The sequence below is a fragment of the Cupressus sempervirens genome, chromosome 3 (genome assembly GCF_028749045.1).
Source record: "Cupressus sempervirens isolate cs-2001-9-10 chromosome 3, ASM2874904v1, whole genome shotgun sequence".
NCBI lineage: Eukaryota > Viridiplantae > Streptophyta > Pinopsida > Cupressales > Cupressaceae > Cupressus > Cupressus sempervirens.
In genome coordinates, this window is record NC_143120.1 from 304,143,793 (window position 1) to 304,162,220 (window position 18,428).

The 18,428-nt window shown below is 36.3% G+C and overlaps 1 protein-coding gene across 2 annotated transcripts in view; it reads left to right on the top strand.

The window, feature by feature from the left end:
• LOC149566191 (uncharacterized) overlaps nt 1-17,869 on the top strand; it is a 31,896-nt gene extending 14,027 nt beyond the window's left edge. For both annotated transcript variants that reach the window (XM_089819611.1, XM_089819610.1), the window contains one exon: nt 17,587-17,869. The gene's annotated coding sequence lies outside the window, so the exon portion shown is untranslated. The remainder of the gene's footprint in view (nt 1-17,586) is intronic.
• The last annotated feature ends 559 nt before the right edge of the window (nt 17,870-18,428 follow it).

Here is an 18,428-nt window from a genome sequence, read left to right on the forward strand (position 1 = left end):
TTAGAAAATAAAGTCGACCAACACAACTGAAAGGGGGTGGGCGAATTAGTTGTGTGCCCAATATAATTCAAATTAATCTTATTAATTCCAATTCTAATAACCAACAAATGAAGTAATCATAAGATAAGAAACATGCACAGTGACACCATTTCATAAGCATTTTGCAAGTGCAAGTAATACACCCTGTTAGAAAATAAAGTCCACCAACACAATTGGGGGGTGAATTAGTTGTGTGCCCAATATAATTCAAATTAATCTTATTTATTCCAATTCCAATAACCAACAAATGAGGCAACCATAAGATAAGAAACATGCACAGTAACACATAGATTTGTTAACTAGGGAAACCCTTGGTCAGAGGGAAAACCCCGGTGGGGATGATACCCACAAGATGATGTACTAATATAAAAGTTCCTTGTAAAAGGATATGACCCTGTTAGGAGCCAATTCAATACAATTAGTACATATGAGTTCTTGTTAGGAGACTTTGAATCCTTGTTAGAAGATTCTAGCCATGTTAGGAGCAATAAGGAAGACAACTGAACCCACTGTTCAAATTGTTTTAGAACTATTACACAAAACAAATCTCTAGGATAACATATCCCAAATAGTGAACTGACCAATATAGCAACTCTTTGCCAATACAACTCCTTTGAAGTTCTCAACTCAATCTCAACATTATTTGTTGCTTAAATCAAATTCACATACACTAATGACATTCACAATAAAACAATACAATGTGATACACACTTGTACACTTACAACCAAGGAAATATCTTTCCTTTATACCTTGTCCTAATAACTAATTGAGACAGCCTTATGGCTTCCCAAATGTACAATGAGTAGTATAGGACCTCAATAAGATATTACAATACACGTTACATCACATTTACACATCCCACATGATTTCAACCAAAAAGTCAGTTGGCAGTGTATATAGGACCTCAATAAGATATTACAATACATGTTACATTACATTTACACATCCCAAATGATTTCAACCAAAAAGTTAGTTGGTAGTGAATATATACACATTATTCTTTAGCGGTCTTCACAGAATAATCTTTAGCATTTGTTACCACGAACATAGCATAACAAACATGTCTTCAACCACGATCTTGCTTAACTTAATTCCTTCTCGATCAATAGATACAATTGAATTACCAGTAAACTGTTTCTTGTACACTAGCCTACAACCAACCTTCACATATCTAGCTGTAAGTGATGCAATTCTTCAAATAACTCTCCACAAACATAGATGTAGCTTCTAGACATATCCTTGAATATGAATCTAAGCTTGCATAACTTAACTCTTCATACCAAAGCTTGTTGATCAATCTAGCCTTTGTGATATACATAAATGCATTTTGTTTCCTACTTATCTGCATAAATGCACTCTGTCATGGTCCCAAATATGTATATGTTGACATCAATGACAAATCTACCATGAATGCAACCAATCCAAGTGCCAACAATCTCCCCCTTTGGTATATATCCTCTTAATTCATGCTAACACTCCCCACCCCCATCACCATCCCCCTGTCATCCCCAAATTGAAGCCCCTTTTCCTTGTCTTGGAAACTTGTCCTGACATCCTCCACTATTAGTGTTGCACTAATAAAAAATGCACCCATGTTTTCTTCTTGATGATTGAGGCTTATGTAATAAAAATTGCAACAAGAAACATCATCTACATATTTGTCGGTGTTATCGTTGTGAATGAAGAATGTGGATAAAAAGCTGCTCACGTTTTTCCCATTAAATGATCAAGGCCGATAACACAAAACTTGCAACAAGAAACAATCCCTTATGCCCTAGTGGAAAGATGAAGTGAAAATCATAAATGTAACACAACTATTGTATACCAAAGATGCACCCATGTTTTCTTCTTGATGATTAAGGCTTATGTCATAAAACTTGCAACAAGAAACATCATGTACGTATTTGTTGGTGTTATCGTTGTGAAGGAAGAATGTGGATAAAAAGATGGTCACATTTTTCCCATTAAATGATCAAGGCTGATAACACCAAACTTGCAACAAGAAACAATCCCTTATGCCCAAGTGGAAAGATGAAGTGAAAATCATAAATGTAATACAACTATTGTGTAGTCAATTGTGGTATGATGAGTGAGAAAACAAATGATAAAGATTGAAAATAGATTAATTATTAATTTCAATGAATTCAAGTGGACACATGGGTCTTCAATAAGGATCACAAGATGTGGCCTATTAATCAATGCCCCTGAAACTATTTTGTATGATTTCTTGTTGTGTTGATAATGTATAATCACGTCTCTCTATGAACATAAACAATCTATAAAGTGCTAATAGCCTGATTGTGATGTAGTTCTTGAAATAGTTGGCCTAGATGTTGTGATGTAGTTTTATGTCCATTATGAGTTTCATTAGTGGGTATTTGTTTATTAATCTTTCTTTTGCATAATTTTTGACGGCTTCATGTTCTTTGATGTTATATTTTCTAGGTACAACCTAATATATTTGTTAAGATCAATATCCTCGTAATTACTATCTTCATTATCACTTACATTAGAAGGATTTGGCTGAAGATGATTTTTTGTGAACATAAACTTTCTCTTCTTGCATCACAATTTGTCTCATAAGATGTTGAATCTTATGCCTGACTGTGATTCATCTATGCATAGTATGTACATGTGTTATGATATAACACAACTAATTAGCATTCAAATGCATCAGTACAACTATAGATGTACTAATTGGATTAGTAGGAGATATTTGATGAGTTGATTTTGTAGTTGTTTTAAAATAGTGTGGAGCATCCTCCAATGTAGCGAAATCCCTTTGAAGGATGTGTTTACATAATGATGTTCATTGTTTCTATGTTTGATATTCGTATTCTTGCTCCCATTTTCAAAATTCAACTGTAATGAGAATTTGTGAGAAATTGCTTGATATGCCACACTTTAGCACACAACTCAAGAAATTTATGATGAGTATTGAGGAGCAGTTTTTCTTTTAAGATTTTCTTGACAATTGAATCTCAAAAAATCATTGTCTAGGGGAGAGGATCCCTTAGATTGTTTAGTGGAGAGGATCCCATGGTTTTGGGTATCCTAACTTCATGCTTCGTAAATGTTACATGGAAATTTTAAGTCATTTCAAAATTTTGATCAAGTCCCTTTTGTATAACTCCACAAGGCTCAAAAAAGTGAGACCAATACCTGTGCTCTAAGTCGTGTTTTATTGGTGCACTGATGTGACATCATATAGTTTGTTACTTTTAGATCTAAGGAACACATTTCATTCAATTATGAGTACACATTATCAATGATAACAACTTTAAAGTTGCAACTAATGGAACATGTTCAAGTACTCGATCCTTTCGCCTAATAGTTGGAAACTCATTCTAACTATTATAGATAAAAAGTGAAGCATACATGATTGTATTGTCTTTGTTTTTAATGTTACCTTTTCTATTGTCACCTTAAGGCAAATATTGTACATGATCAATAAAAGTGTTGACTCACTCTCACAACGAACTGAAATCTCCAAAAACTAAATAAAAAATAAAAAATAAAAAAATAAAAAAATCAAAGTTCAGCAATAATAACCTTACTTAGCAAGTAGTTTGTCCTTAAGGTAAACATGCAGTTTTGAAGGAAGATATCAAAGAACTCAAAAGAAGCATTATTAGGAAAGTCAACATAGGCACCCAAATCTGGTGTGTTAACATGACAAATGACAAGTTCACATAATTCCTTAGAAATGGCCACTAGAGGACTAGAGGTTGAAAGGTTGGAATTTCTAGATAAGTTCACAAGATCTCTTAAGAAATGGCCACTAGAGGACTAGAGGTGGAAGGAGAAGAGTTTCTAGAGAAGCATGCTCTAGGGGCAAGAATAAAGTAATCCATGAAAACAAATGACACAGCATGGAACATTGGTTATTTATATGCTTATAAAATGAAAATAAAAAGGATCTACCATGTAACAATATCTTTATTTTCAATAAATGTCTCTAGCAATGTGTGCTTTGGATATAACATGGACCAAATCATGATGAAATAGGGCACCATTAAATACTAGCGGCCTAAACAAGTATCATTAAGCCCGTTGCTAAATACATTACCAAATAGTGGCCTATGTACCATCAAGCTTGTTGCTAAATACATCACCAAATGGACTGCAACCCATGGATATAAAGGGCTATGAGAGTTGCACGAGGGACTATCATCATGGGATATAGCAATATCATTAATATTTGAGCAATAGGAAACCGAGATGTAGTGAAGGCATTAACCACTGTCACATTCCATAAAAGAAGTGTCATCAATCATAGTGGCAAAAATAGTGTGCTTGTTTAGGATAAGTATAAGGTCTCCATGGCTATGAGTTAAGATCGAACTGAAGCATACAAGGGGGTGATAGGCAATAATGTGCCAACCCCCTAGGTAAGAAAAGTAAATACACGAGAAAGATATGATGAACAGTAAAATCAGAATATAAATCTGAAATATGTTTTGTACGTTTGTAATTCACCTGTAGAACCCAAAATGCGAACCAACAAAGGTATTTAAAACGAAGTGTTCAATGAGGGCATGCACGAGAAATTCAGACTAGACAATTTCAACATTAAAATCAGGAAAAAAGTAGAATTCAGATTCAAAATCTAACACGTGTGCAGGGGAGAGAAAGCTGAACATATGAACCAGTAAAAACATTTAAAAAGGTCCTCAGGTTTGTCTGCCAGTAAGTGATCATGTTGTAATTTGATCCAACTCTTTGGAATTTGAGCTGTGATACTTGCAGAGAACATATGTTTGGTTATATAGTTGTTTAATGAAACTAGGTGGTGCTAAGAAGATCACTGGGGCCTGCTATGGTGAAAGGGAGGAGAACTTCGTTGCTTGTAGTAGGCTGGGTTTTCGATTTATTACAACAGATGAAGTATTTAATGCTAATATAGACAAAACATTTGTAGAATATGTGCAAGTGTTAATGTATTTGCTGCTATACTTATTGATTAAATGTTCTTCAATATTTCAGTTCCATTTGGATAAAAGATACGATTAGAAGGTTCCTATAAATACACAACTTTAGATACATACGTCAACTACCTAAAAGTTAAGAGCATAAGCATTTGTTCTTAAAAGGCTCCCTAAGAAAAGGAAAAAGGAATGCACTTTTTCTTCTGTAGCGAACCTATTACTCTGTTATTTCAGACACTTTTCTAAGATACATATTTCTTTTAAGGTAATATTAGGCTACTTTCAGTACCATATTTTCTCACCATTTTTAATTTTCTATTTAGAACTTTAGTTTAATGGTCATTTAGGCTCTTTTTTTATTGTTTTCATTAGTTTATTTTTATTTGTCTATATTTCAGACAACTTTTTTGTTTTGTTAAAGGCTTTTGTAAATTCTATATATTTGGTTGAATAGTTAATACAATTACATTGTTTTTAAGAGTGTAATGGTATTAGAGAAGTGTCTTTTTTTTTAAAGAAATTTGAAATATGTTTTTACCAATTCTTTTGGATTCTGTTTCAGACCCGAACGAGTGTTTATTGCGAAATTGTGGGTTCATGCAGGTTCTAGTCACACATTTTTATCACACCTGTCAAGGGTTTTTTTGATTCAAAACAAAATGCACAGGCATTGTTTTTCTTAGGCTTGTGTGAATTTGTCCTGCAACAAGTGCACTGTTTTGAATACAGGAGCCGCGTTTAAAAAAAGTAAAAAATGAAAAATGCTTGTTTTGTCTTCTGTAACATGATTCTTTTCACGTTTTAAACCCACAAATTTTCACTATCAGTCAAATTAGTAGCGTTTATTTGAAATTTCCTGATCTCTGCAACAAGCTTTTAGAATAAGATAGATGGATCCAATAGTTTGGAAGCGATGCTAGTTTGTCCGCTACTAATTAGGTGGCCTTCACAACCAAAGCCTTAGATAAGAGCAAAGGTAAACCTCAAAACTCCTAGTAGAAAACAATAGGCAAATCTCAGACATCTTCAAAGGGAAGAGTTTTCAGTGCAATTATTGTCACTAGGCTGGTAGATGAAGATAGATGTAAGAAATGGTTGGCAGTCATGCGATCTTTACAGGGAAGGTCTCAGTAGAAGGCCTAAATTGCTACACATTTCGATCAATAGTTTCCCTTTTATGCCTTAATGGCCACATGCCTATAAGATCACGAGACATCATCAACCTGGCACATTGACTTTGGTGCCTCTCTAGATTTTACATTTCATTGGGACTGGTTCACAGAGTTCACACCTTTCTTTGATTCGGTGATTTTTGGAGGGCACGAGGAGTATATTGTGATATTGTTGCCAGGATTTAAGTGTGTAGTTTTTTAGTCAAACTCATTGACCCATGTTTCATGAGTAGTGGTTTACATGAACCCTTCTCTCATCAGATCAAATGCAACACTTAGCACTTATTAGATTTAGGTGATGCTTCTCCGACTTGAGCGCGCTTAACTATTGAGTTTCCTCCATGGTAAAATCCACTCCGCTTGCAACCTCATTTGCAAAACCTTTGACAAAGGCAACATTCAGATTTCACGTGGTGGGAGTGATTTCATCTATTCTATGAAGCTCAATCTACTGCCAGTGAAATTATGCTTCATTCTTCACAGCTAGATGTTTTCAGTTCCAAAAGCATAGCACTGTTGGCAGGGAGTCTCATGCTACAATTTTAGTTGATCTTGAGCATCATGGTCTTTATAGATACATTGATAGAGGTGATTCTTAGGAGCAAGCCATGGCAACCAGGAATACTTCCATCAGTAATCTTTGGCATCAATGATATGGGCAAATGAATTAAAATTCTCTTAGTTGAATTGAGATTGTTTGATTGTTGGACTACCTGAGAATCAGACACAAAATCATGGAGCTTGTAGAGCTTGTTAGGCTGGAAACAACATCAGACTTCGTTTCCAGATGGTGACGCTTAGAGGGCATCCAAGGTCTTGCAGTTGGTTTGTGCAATTATTTGTGGACTCTTGAACACTCCATCACTCACTGGTTGCAGCTATTTTTTTGCTATTTGTTGATGATTTCAGCAGGAAAATGGAAGTGTATTTTTAATGCAGAAGGACTTTGAACCAAACAAATACACAAAAACTCACAATGGACTCTTCAATGCAACTAGACACATTCTAGGTGCTCTTTCCTAGATTCTCTTCACTAGGCCAAATAAATACATTTACCACTGCCCATTTTCAATAAAACTTGAATGAAAGGACTTTGAACCAAATAAATACACAAAAACTCACAATGGACTCTTCAATGCAACTAGACACATTCTAGGTTGATGCAGGAGCATCTTGCATGGGAAAATTATTGAAAAAAAAAAAATTGTAAAAAAAAAAAAGAAAAAAAGAAAAAAAGAAAAAATCTGGAGGAAAGAGAAAGTGACAAAAATTAGAGGAGAAATATAAAAAAACGGGGGGGAAGGAGAAAAGAAAGGAAAAGGGGATTTCTATTTTCGAGGTGCATAGGTGGCATAATAGAAAAAATAAAAAAATAAATGGTTGAAATTCCATTTATCGAGGTGTGTGGGTAGAATTCTAGAAAGTTATGAATATTGTAGAAAGTTGTGGATATTGTAGAAGGTTATGGAAGTTGTAGAAGGTTGTGGAGGAATTCTAGAAGGTTGTGGATAAGTCATGTATTAGGTGGTAAGTGCCTATTTAAGCAAGGCATATGAGCATTTCTAATCAAGCTCAAGGACTAGAAGCTCGAGAAGGAGAAGCTCGAGAAGTAGAAGCTATGGAAGGTGAAGCTTGGAAGGCTTCAAGGGTGATCTCTTCTTGGTAGAATCTTGGAGAGAAGGAGGAAGTGAGGAGTGGGTTTTCCTGAGTCTGTGGACAGAGCGTCGAATGTGAGGCAGTTTACAACATGATTGTGATGGAGTTGTGAGTGTGTAGACAGAGCGCCGAATGTGAGGCAGTTTACATTTGGATCTTGGATAGAGTTTGAGAAGAGCTAATGACTGTAGTTTAGAAACAAGAAGGTTGCTTGGTGGCTTGCGAGCACAAGTTGAGGTCTCGGAGGTTTCTACTAGAGTGTGGATTTGGACTAGCTTGGGCTTGGATTGGATCTTGAGAGATCTTGCAGAAATGTTATTGTAGTTGCTATTGAATTTTCAATAAAATTGTTGGAAAAATTTTGTCATCTCTTGTCTTCATATTGTGGCATTCTTGGTTGTGAGTTGGTAAGGGTGGTGTGGCCCTTCATCAGTGGTATCAGAGCGTACCTTCATCAAGTGGTATCGGAGCATATCTTCATCATAGGTGCTCTTTCCTAGACACTTGTCACTAAGCCAAATAAATACACTTACCACTGCCCATTTCCAATAAAACTTGAATGATTGGACCTTCTTATTTACTTTCAGCATTCCTCCAAGACATCTTTCTTAACTGAACAGCCCAAACCAACCATCAACATAACAAACCCTCATTACCAAGAACTGCACTGCCTTTGCATAGACATTACAACAATGCATCGCTAACTTGTCATTTCCATACACAAAACAGGCCTGATCAAGACTTAAAATGTTTTTAGGACCTTTACATTCCATGCTTCCACTGAGCAAACCAAAAACAAAACATTATAACATCAAACCCTCATTGAACTAGAGTTTCAAACTGCCATACTGTAATCCAAAGATAACAGTGATCAATAACTTTCAGAAATCAAATAATTAAGCCAATTACTTTGCTGAGATCGAAGATGACACTAATCCATTCTTTTCTCCTATTTTCATTAAGTCCCAAAACTGGAAAAGCAAGTTATTAAGTTTTTCACAAAACTGGTAATCCTAGGTAGGGTTCTGGACAGTTTACACCAAAAAGACCATAGCGTTTTTAGTTCTTCATGAAAACTGATCAAACCACTTGCATTTGAAAGGTGACTCAATGGTCGAAATTTTCCCCACATGCGAATGTCTGTACTATGCACTTAACAGGCTTTACAAATCACTTTTTCAGACTGTAAAACTGGAAAGGGAAAAAAAACAGTCCTAAGTTCTAACAATGCCAAAATTGCTACGACTTTCACAAAACTTGAAGGAAATGAGACCACTTGGAAATCAAAGAGGATTCACATCACTAACTAATCCAACTAGTTTTAGTTTCTTAAATGACAATTACAATCTGTACAAACCTCAGAGCAGTCTGCAACGTGTGGAAAGCTCAGAATAATGCACAAACCAATGGTTTTCTTCTTCTCCATTCCATCTTCAACCCCGAATTTGAGTTTGGGTGGCATTTAAATACATTTTCATTCAGATCAACTACCTTGATTGATCCACCAATCATTATGCTTAGGAAGTACATCAAGTTGACAACTTTTACAAAAGTTGCTTGACGACCTTTTTTTGGCAATGTGACAACATCAAGTTGACAACTTTTACAAAAGTTGCTTGACGGCCTTTTTTGGCAATGTGACAATTGTGCAACTTTTATAACTTTTAACCAGTTGACCTATAACTTTTCAAAATGGATCAACATGATCCCAAATGGCCTTAGAGGACCTTAATAGACTCAAAACACCTAAACAACTCAGAAACCAAAATTTGACAATTACTATTGTCAATTTTCTTCAGCATAACTCTGAGGTGTTCAATATGTTTCAGATGTTCAAGGCCTAAGTGAAGAAATATTTATATTGTCAGATTGTCACTCTTTGGTCTGATAACTGTGGAGAATTCGTTTTGTTTGATTTATCCAACTTCAGTGTATCAAATGTCACCAAGCATTAGCTTACCACACCTTATACCCCACAACTTAATGGTGTTCTTGAGTGCAAGAATCAAATAGTTATTGAGATGGTTCGATCGATGTTGGAGCAGTACAATGTTCCAAAGAAGTTTTGGGCAAAGGCAGTTTTTGCCATAGTTTTTTTTCTAAACCCGTAGTTTATCTTCTGAATCAGTCTCCCACACATGCTGTTAAGAAAATGACCTCAAAGGAAGCTTGTTCTAGACAAAAGCCCAAAATCAGTCATTTGAAAGTTTTTTGGATCTACAACTTATGTTTGGATTCCAAATGTCAAGCACACCATAATGGATTCCAAGACACAAACATTGATGTTGATATGGTATGTGATATGCACAAGGCTTATCAGCTGATCGATTTTGATAACGATTGTCTCATATTTAGTCAAGATGTAGTGTTTGATGAAGAATGAGGGCCATTTCAGCCTTCTAGATTTGAGCTCTGAGGATCAGCCTCCACAGGCTGCAAATTTGGATGTTTGTCTTCCATTTGGTTCACTCGATGGGAGGGATTCAGATGATATTGTGCCTCCCACCTCCACGTAGGATGTTTAGGCTCCACACCTAGAGATTCCAAGTGATGCTCCTCCTGTAGTGGATGTTGGTTCTACTCTCTGGCCTAAGTGTTGGGCCAAGATCATTAGCTATCTTCAAGATGACAAAGTTGGTAAGGGTAGATTTGCTTGGAATAAGAGCAAGTTGCATGCCATAGTCAATTTTGTTCTTATGGCAAACATTCATAGTACTTTTGATCCTTAGACATATTCACTAGCTAAAGATATACCAGGGTGAGAATAAGCTATGGCAGTTGAACATCAGTCTCATGAAAAACAACACTTGGGTGTTGTCAGAATTTGCATCATGGAAGAAACCCTTTGGTTGTTAAAGGTCAACTATAAGGCTGATGGCACACTACACAATTAGTAGGTAAAGGGTTTTCACAGGTGGGCATCGCCTATGAGGAAACATTTGCTCCAACCGCCAAAATGAGTACCATTTGTCTTGTCCTCGCCCTTTTAGCTCAGTTTGGATGGTGAATCCATCAGATGAATGTAACGAGTGCTTTCCTCAATGGTTATTTGCAGCCAGAGGTCCACATGAGATAGCTCCAGGCATTCAGGTTTCTAGTAAAGAACACTAGGTTTGCAAATGATAAAAGCTCTCAATGGCCTCAAATAGGTTCCTGAAGCATTATAGGTCAAGATTGTTAAGTATATGGTTGATCAAATGTTTTAGCTCAATTTGGATGGCAAATCCATTAGATGGATGTAAAGAGTGCTTTCCTCAATGGTGATTGTAGGAAGAGGTCCACATGAGATAGCTCCAAGCATTTAGGTTGCCAGTAAAGAACACTAGGTTTGCAAATTGGTAAAAGCTCTCTATGACTTCAAATGGGCTCCCAAAGATTATACATCAAGATTGATAAGTATATGATTGATCAAGTGTTTCAGCGAGTCTTTCAGATTCTAATTTGTATGTTAAGCATGGTAGTAGTGTGATTTTTTTATTCTTGTCATCTATATTGACGATTTCATTATTACTGGTAGTGCAACACATTTGATCGGCCAGGTCAAACAAAATTTGTGCAAGACTTTCGATATGACAGATTTGGTACTTCTCCATTATTATCTTGGTGTATAGGTTTGGCAAATAGATAGCACCATCTTTGTTTCTCAGTCTGAGTGTGCCAAAGTCTGATGGAGTTTCAGATGTATGATTGCAAGCCAACATCATCACCGGTGGCTATGGAGAAAGGGCTGAAACTTTGAGCCAAATCAGATTCACCAGTGGTGGATGAATTAGCATTTAAGCAACTAGGTGGCAGCCTCATTTATTTCTTTGCCACTAGACCTAACAAAAGCTGAATATTGGGTTGCAGCAAAGTCTGTATAGATATGTGGAGGACACTCCTGAGCCTGGCATTCTCTACAGCAGAACTCGTTGGTTTCATAGGCTCTCTCCTCTACTGAAGGTGAATATTGGAGTACTTTTAAGGCAGCTTGTGAAGTAGTTTGGCTTTGACAGATGCTTGTGGACATGCACATGCATCAAGCAAGATCTACACTCTTGTTCTGTGATAATCAAGGAGTTCTAAAGTTGGCCAAAAATCCAATCTTCCATGAGTGGACAAAGCATGTTTACCGTCATTCTCATTACATCCGCTAGCTTGTTAAAGATGGATTAAGGATGTTGTAGTATGTCCCCATTGAGGACCAGACTGCAAATATACTCACCAGATCTCTCTGTCCAGAAAAGTTTATCAAATTTGGGGCCAACTTGGTGTAGTTGATAGAATGAGCATTAAGGGAGGGTACTAGAATATTTTTAGTACCATATATTCTCGCTATTTTTAGCTCATTATTAGCATCTTAGTTTAATGGTCATTAGGCTCTTTCTGCGTATTGTATTAAGTAGTTTACTTTTAGTTATCTATACTTGAGACAACTTTGCTTTTCTTGTTAAAAGCTTTGTAAACTTTATATTCGGTTGAATGGTCAATACAATTACATTGTTTTTTAGATTTTTAATAACTGTCAATCAAAGTGACATGACCTTTCACTTCGCTGAAGCACACATTACATCTAACTTTTCTGCTTGAATAATTTCCTCTCATTAGTGCATTCTGCAAAGTCGAGCTCTGCTCCAATCACACACCAATTTAAACTCACTGCGAGTCTGTAAATGACCAAGTTATTATTAACCTTAAACAGGACGACGCACCAGTGATGTATGCCTCTTTCATCATATTCAATTGTATTGTAGATTGACTTGGATCGTTGATGGCTTTCAACAATGCATCAACATTAGATGTACGTTCCATCTTACTGCCCGACTGCCCCTTGAACAGATTGACTGTAGCCCATTTTAGTAATGTCCCATCCTTAATACGATCAACAAGGGCCTTTTTCTGAAGTTCTAAATCTCGCTCAGGAATCATCTGAGCTCCTGCATCTACCACACACACTTCATCCATCGACTTCCCAAGTTTTAGATCATCTACCAGTGCTAGAAAGCACCCTTGCAGATTTTCCATTGACTAATAATTTGTCATCTGTTCTTTCTGCTTTTCCATGATAGATTTAGATGGATAATTCTGCTTTTCTCAAATGGCTGCTCTGTCAAGATAATGTAGGAGTGACCTGCTCAAACTTTATCCATTGGTCATCAGTCATCCTCAGAAGCATAATAAAATTGGAAGAGTGGTGAACCAAAAACAAAGAGAAAATAACATTTATGATTTTTTTTTTTTTTTTTTGGGTCCCAAAGCATCACACATCTTCTCACAATCCAATCTTTATCGTCAGCCATAGAATCTCTCCATTGAAAGGAGAGAAAAATCCATTCTATTCTTTGGTAAAGAGCAAGAAAAAGGAGAGAGTATCTTTGATGAAATACACAATATAGGGTGACCATAGTAACATGGGGATGTGTACACCACCTTTTTGCCCCACATCCCGGAGATGGGACTTGGGGACTCCGTTCCCCCATTTCCAGAAGTGTCACCAGATTCTGCCACCTCTACCGAGGGGGGACATTCCGGTGTTGACTATTTTCTGATTTGACTATTTATGTTCAATGTTCGATGTTCCAATTCAATTAAAGGTTAAAGTATTTACTCTTTTGTACATCTTTATCTTATATTATAATATCTCTTTTCATAACTAACATTTTTAGTACCAAATATGTAGTATATACAACCCCTCCCGTCCCCCCTGCTACCGGCCCCAAATTAAGGCCCTTCTGTCCACCCGTCCCCGAGGACGGTGTAACTAACTATGAGGTTGACATAGGGTCCTACTTTCCTTTATAGCTTCGCTGGCTTTGTTGAGAGTGACATAAACCCAAAAAAAAATTTGTATTCACCAGTTCAAGCATCATAAACGGAATTCACTAGTTCAAGCAACGGAAACGGAGACACTGCCTGTATGCCAAAGAGAATGTAGGAACATTGATCGTTATTATCTACAATATTTACAGGGACTTTATTTATTACAAAAAGCGAGGCACTACAAAAAATTCTTGGGACAATTTGATTTGATGATCGAATAAGAAAAGACGCTGATTTGGTTGTGGATATACTGTCTAGGCCACCTATTTTCGAACCATTTTCAGCTACTGTCATGCTGACAGAAATAGAGCCCTTTACAAAAACGCATACGTTGAAGACTGAAAATGATAAAGACTCGAGGGCTTGTGAAAAGCAATTAAGATTTACTCAGGGACTTCACAAGATTGGCTTAAAGATCATTTCCTTTTCAAGGTAAGAAAACTATGTGGCAAAGGCGGAAATAATTTTTCTAAAATATGGCCATTCGCTATATTGGAGGCCGTAATGCGGAAATCCTTTTAAACTTGATCTGCACCTTCACCCCTTTGTTTTCTTCTTCCGAATGAGAAGAAACTAAAGCCCCCTTATTCTAGGGGGTGGATTAATAAAGCACCTTCAACTAATAGACCAACTAGGGGAGAGGACCTAGTAGTTGTGCACCCTAACTTCGCGCTTCTCAAAATCTTATGTTAGTAGCTTACTTGGCAAGTACCCTGCTTATAACTAAAGTTTCAGAGCCACATCAGCATGCTTTTTGTCAAAGTATCCAAAACAGCCTCAAAAAAAGTGAGACCAATCATAGTGCATTGGAGACCCCCATAGTTGTGCAGCTGATGTGGCATCACACTATTGATTGTTTTTTGGGAAAAGGGACACTTTTCATTCACTTATGGATAATTATCATTAACAGGAACAACTTTAAAGTCACATCTATTGGTACAATCTTGTAAAAAATGTTGGCTGTTAAATCAATAAGTGTGGGTATTAAGTTAACAACTACTGTCACAATTATTGGTACGCGCTCAAGTACTAGATCCTCTCCCCTACCTTAGAATTTTAGGGGCTTAATAAAGTTGAGTGGGAAATTGTAGTTGACACTCAACGCCCCAGACTTTTTCTAAGATATGGCCCCTCGCTGTTTTGGAGGCCATTGGTGAAAATGCTTTCAAGAAGATGCGCTTGGGTGTAAATTGTGAGTACTTATAATATTATTAGTTCTCTATACCGGGTGAAGAAGAATACGTGCTACTGTACCGCAGTGAAAGAGGACGTAGTTTTGAAAAGAAGAGAAGAGAAACTAGGAAGAGTTGAGTCATGGAAAATATGATTCAGAGATTAGAAGGTTTGACTCGTAAAAATGTGGAAGAATTCTTCCTCCACTTAGTGTTGCTTCAATTTTGTGTGGGACCAAAAGCCTCTTTATAATTTAAATTTCATTAATAAGTGGTTCTAGAATTGAGCAGAAGTGAGAGCAAAAGGCTAAAATATGTGGGTTTGGTGTAGTATCGCGATTGCAGAGTCCACATCTTTGTAGATTAATCTGAGGGATTGATCCTGCAGTGGTGGAAGTGACTTGCAAATTTAAAATTCAAAATGAAATGACGTATTTTGCACTTCTATCTGCAGAGGTTTCTTCTTGAGCTTACCTTGAGCATCCCACAAAGTGTTAATAGAAGTGTTTGGTAGGAGAGTATGGTGTTGATAATTCTATTTGAGGACAATTAGAAGCTATTTTAACTGTTGACGGGCTTTAACTTATCGGAGATAAACAAGAGACCTAAGGGCACTCATTGTTGCGTCCACTTGTACAACTCCTTCCGAATTAATTCCATTTGGTACTTGGGTGTTTGCAACCTCAAAATATCGGTTCGGTTCTCTCCTTGGAGGGTTTCCTGTATAAATTCCTGGGTGGAGTTGTGTGAGTATTTATATTTATATTTTGTAAGTAAAATACTCATTCTTATATAATAACTTGAACAAGTTGAAAAAAATCAGAAGTTGAAATTAATTTGTGATTCTTGCATAGTAACACGGAGATGTGTCCCCCCACTTTTTGCCCTACGTCTCAGAGACTTGGACGCACTAGGGACTTGGGGACTCCGTCCCCTGTCCCTAGTGGCGCCACTAGATTCTGCTACCTCCGCCAAGGATGGGGGACATCCTGATGTTGACTATTTGCTGATTAAACTATTTATGTTCAATGTTCGATGTTCCAATTCCATCCAGTGTTCAAGTATTTACTCTTTTACATTCTTATATCTTCTTTTGCAATACATCTTTTCATAACTAGCATTTAAAGTACCATATGTATATATATACACACCCACTCCTATCCCCACCACCGTCCCTTGCCATCCCCTTACCGTCTCCAAATTAAGGCCCCTCTATCCCCCCCTTCCAAAAACTTGTCCCCCGGTTCCGCCACCCGCCCATCCCCTAGGGTGGTGTAACTATGGATTCTTGATATGTTCAATTTTTAATATTTGATTAATTTACATATTCAAATTAACGATAGGAATTGTCTGAAAGTATAGTGGAGGGAATCTAAAATATGAAATTTTCTACTTCGATAAGTAAAAGATATTTAAAATTTTCTACTTTGATACGGTAAGTTAAATTGTGATATTGCTACCAGGATTCAATTGTGTAGTTTAACTCATTAACCCATATTTTAAGAATAGTAACTCACAATTTACTCTAATATTAGTAGGAATACACTGAAACATTAAGGCGGTGAGGACTTGTGAATAGGATTTTTCAGTTTTATACATCATGTGTGATTTTACAATTCGATCTTGTATATTACTTGTAACATGAACTTGAGACTTCACAATTTCTAGTCTTCCAAACCAACAATTTAGTGCTAATATTAACATATCCTACCACAAGTAATGTCGTCCTTTCATTTAATATCTAAGTCGTCCTTTCATTTAATGTATTTATGCTGCAGAAAATATGTTCATACACCACCATACTAATTACTTAGAATATGATGCCATTTTAGGTGTGCCGCTGCATAAAAGCCCAAAACGATGTCATTTTAGGTCGAACGAAACAAAAAGGCGTTTTATTGAACTGTTGAAAAGTCAACAAAAAAGTTGTTTCCCAAATTCACAGTGAAGTCATTGAAATTCTGCCCAAGCTCGTTTTACCCAAACCAAAATCGATCCAAATTCCCGCAAAGTCAACCAGGGTTCGAAATTACGAATCCCCAGAAAATTAAATAGTGAATTTGACTCAATGCGAAACATCTATGAATTTGGGTGAAACGAATTTCAACTTTCAGCTTTTTAATAACATTGAGTGTAAAGTACTACAGATGTATAATGATGACAACAATAACGGAAATAAGAAATTAGTATTCCGTAGTTCTTTGAAAATGCAAATACTCGAAGGCCTTCTTAGAAGTAAATGTCAACGGTTCGAAATATTTTTTACTGGAAAATTTCACTCACTCCTTGATTTTTAATGGAATGTATGGTATGTTGAGTTTAGGATTGAAGCCCTGAGCAAGTGATCTCGTTATCTAGCCCAGTATAGATATATTTTGGATATAATGTGGAACATTCAAAATTTAAAATCTGTTCTAGACGTGAAAAATGAGATGGATGTATAAAAGTTGCAAAAAAAACTCTATCGATTTCCTCTACCCCTTTTCTAAATATACCAGAATTTGTGACTACTTTCAATTTTTTGAAGAAACCAAAAAATGCTCTTCGCTCAGAGAGTAGACTCTAGAGGTGTCGATTCATTTTTATAGGATTGCAGATATAGAGATGTTTCATTGTTGATGAGATGCAAATTTTCCTCTGATGTGCTTAATATATTTTGTTTATCTTTCTATTGCGATGGAAACTCACAAGACGCATGTAAGATATGTTGAATGAATAACGGTAGAAATGGGATTCTCACAAGATTGAAGTGAGGCAAATTGAAGACAGTATTATTGTAGTTTGCAGAAAATTGAACATGAATTTTGTTGTTATTGCAGGATGTTTCTTACTTATGGCGAAAACAACAAAGTTGTATGAACACTATCGGGAGTCTGAATCTTTGTTTTAATTCAAGGTGCCAGAACAACCACCAAAGAATGAGAAAGGGTGGCCTCTTCTTTAGTCACTGGATCTTCTTGCCCAGTTTTTTCAAAGCGATAGAGTTGCACAGGAGATTCACCACCCTTGCCTTACAAGGCAATTGCTGTTTAAACACTCGGGACATTATAATGTTTAAATGCAAGAAGTAATTAAATCTAAATTTCAAGTTTCTCCAGTGAATTTGATTTGCTATCGTCTTTTTTGGTCGGGGTGATTGCATGAAGTATTTGTTGTTGATTAGATATTTCTATATCAGATTTTTTAGAGGGCCAATTCATTGCTTGAATTTACTTTGTAACTTTCAAAAGTTTCTTATTTCCTCCTATTTTCATTTCATTTTCTGTAAATTGAAAAAATTGTGGTCTTGCTTTGAATTTATTGAGGCCCATTTGATGCAATTCTCTCAGTTTATAAGGGCTATATATATTGATATCAGTATTGTTTTCATCTTCCATTTATTAAGCATTTTCTGATAAGGCAGGAGGTTGTCCTTGCTCTAAGCTGTTCATGCTCATGGACATTCCAATACTAGCTATAGCATTAGTATCTGTTTCTCAATATAAATTATTTCACCGTTAGAACTAGAAGAGTGTTAGGGCTTTCACAGTCTATGCAATCGAAAGCTTGGAAGAACTGATTGTTTTTTTTATATCAATGTTTTGGGATCATTTTCTATTCTACGATTATTTTATCGATATCTTTAGAAATTTAAGGCGATTTTTTTTTGTGGAGAAGAGCA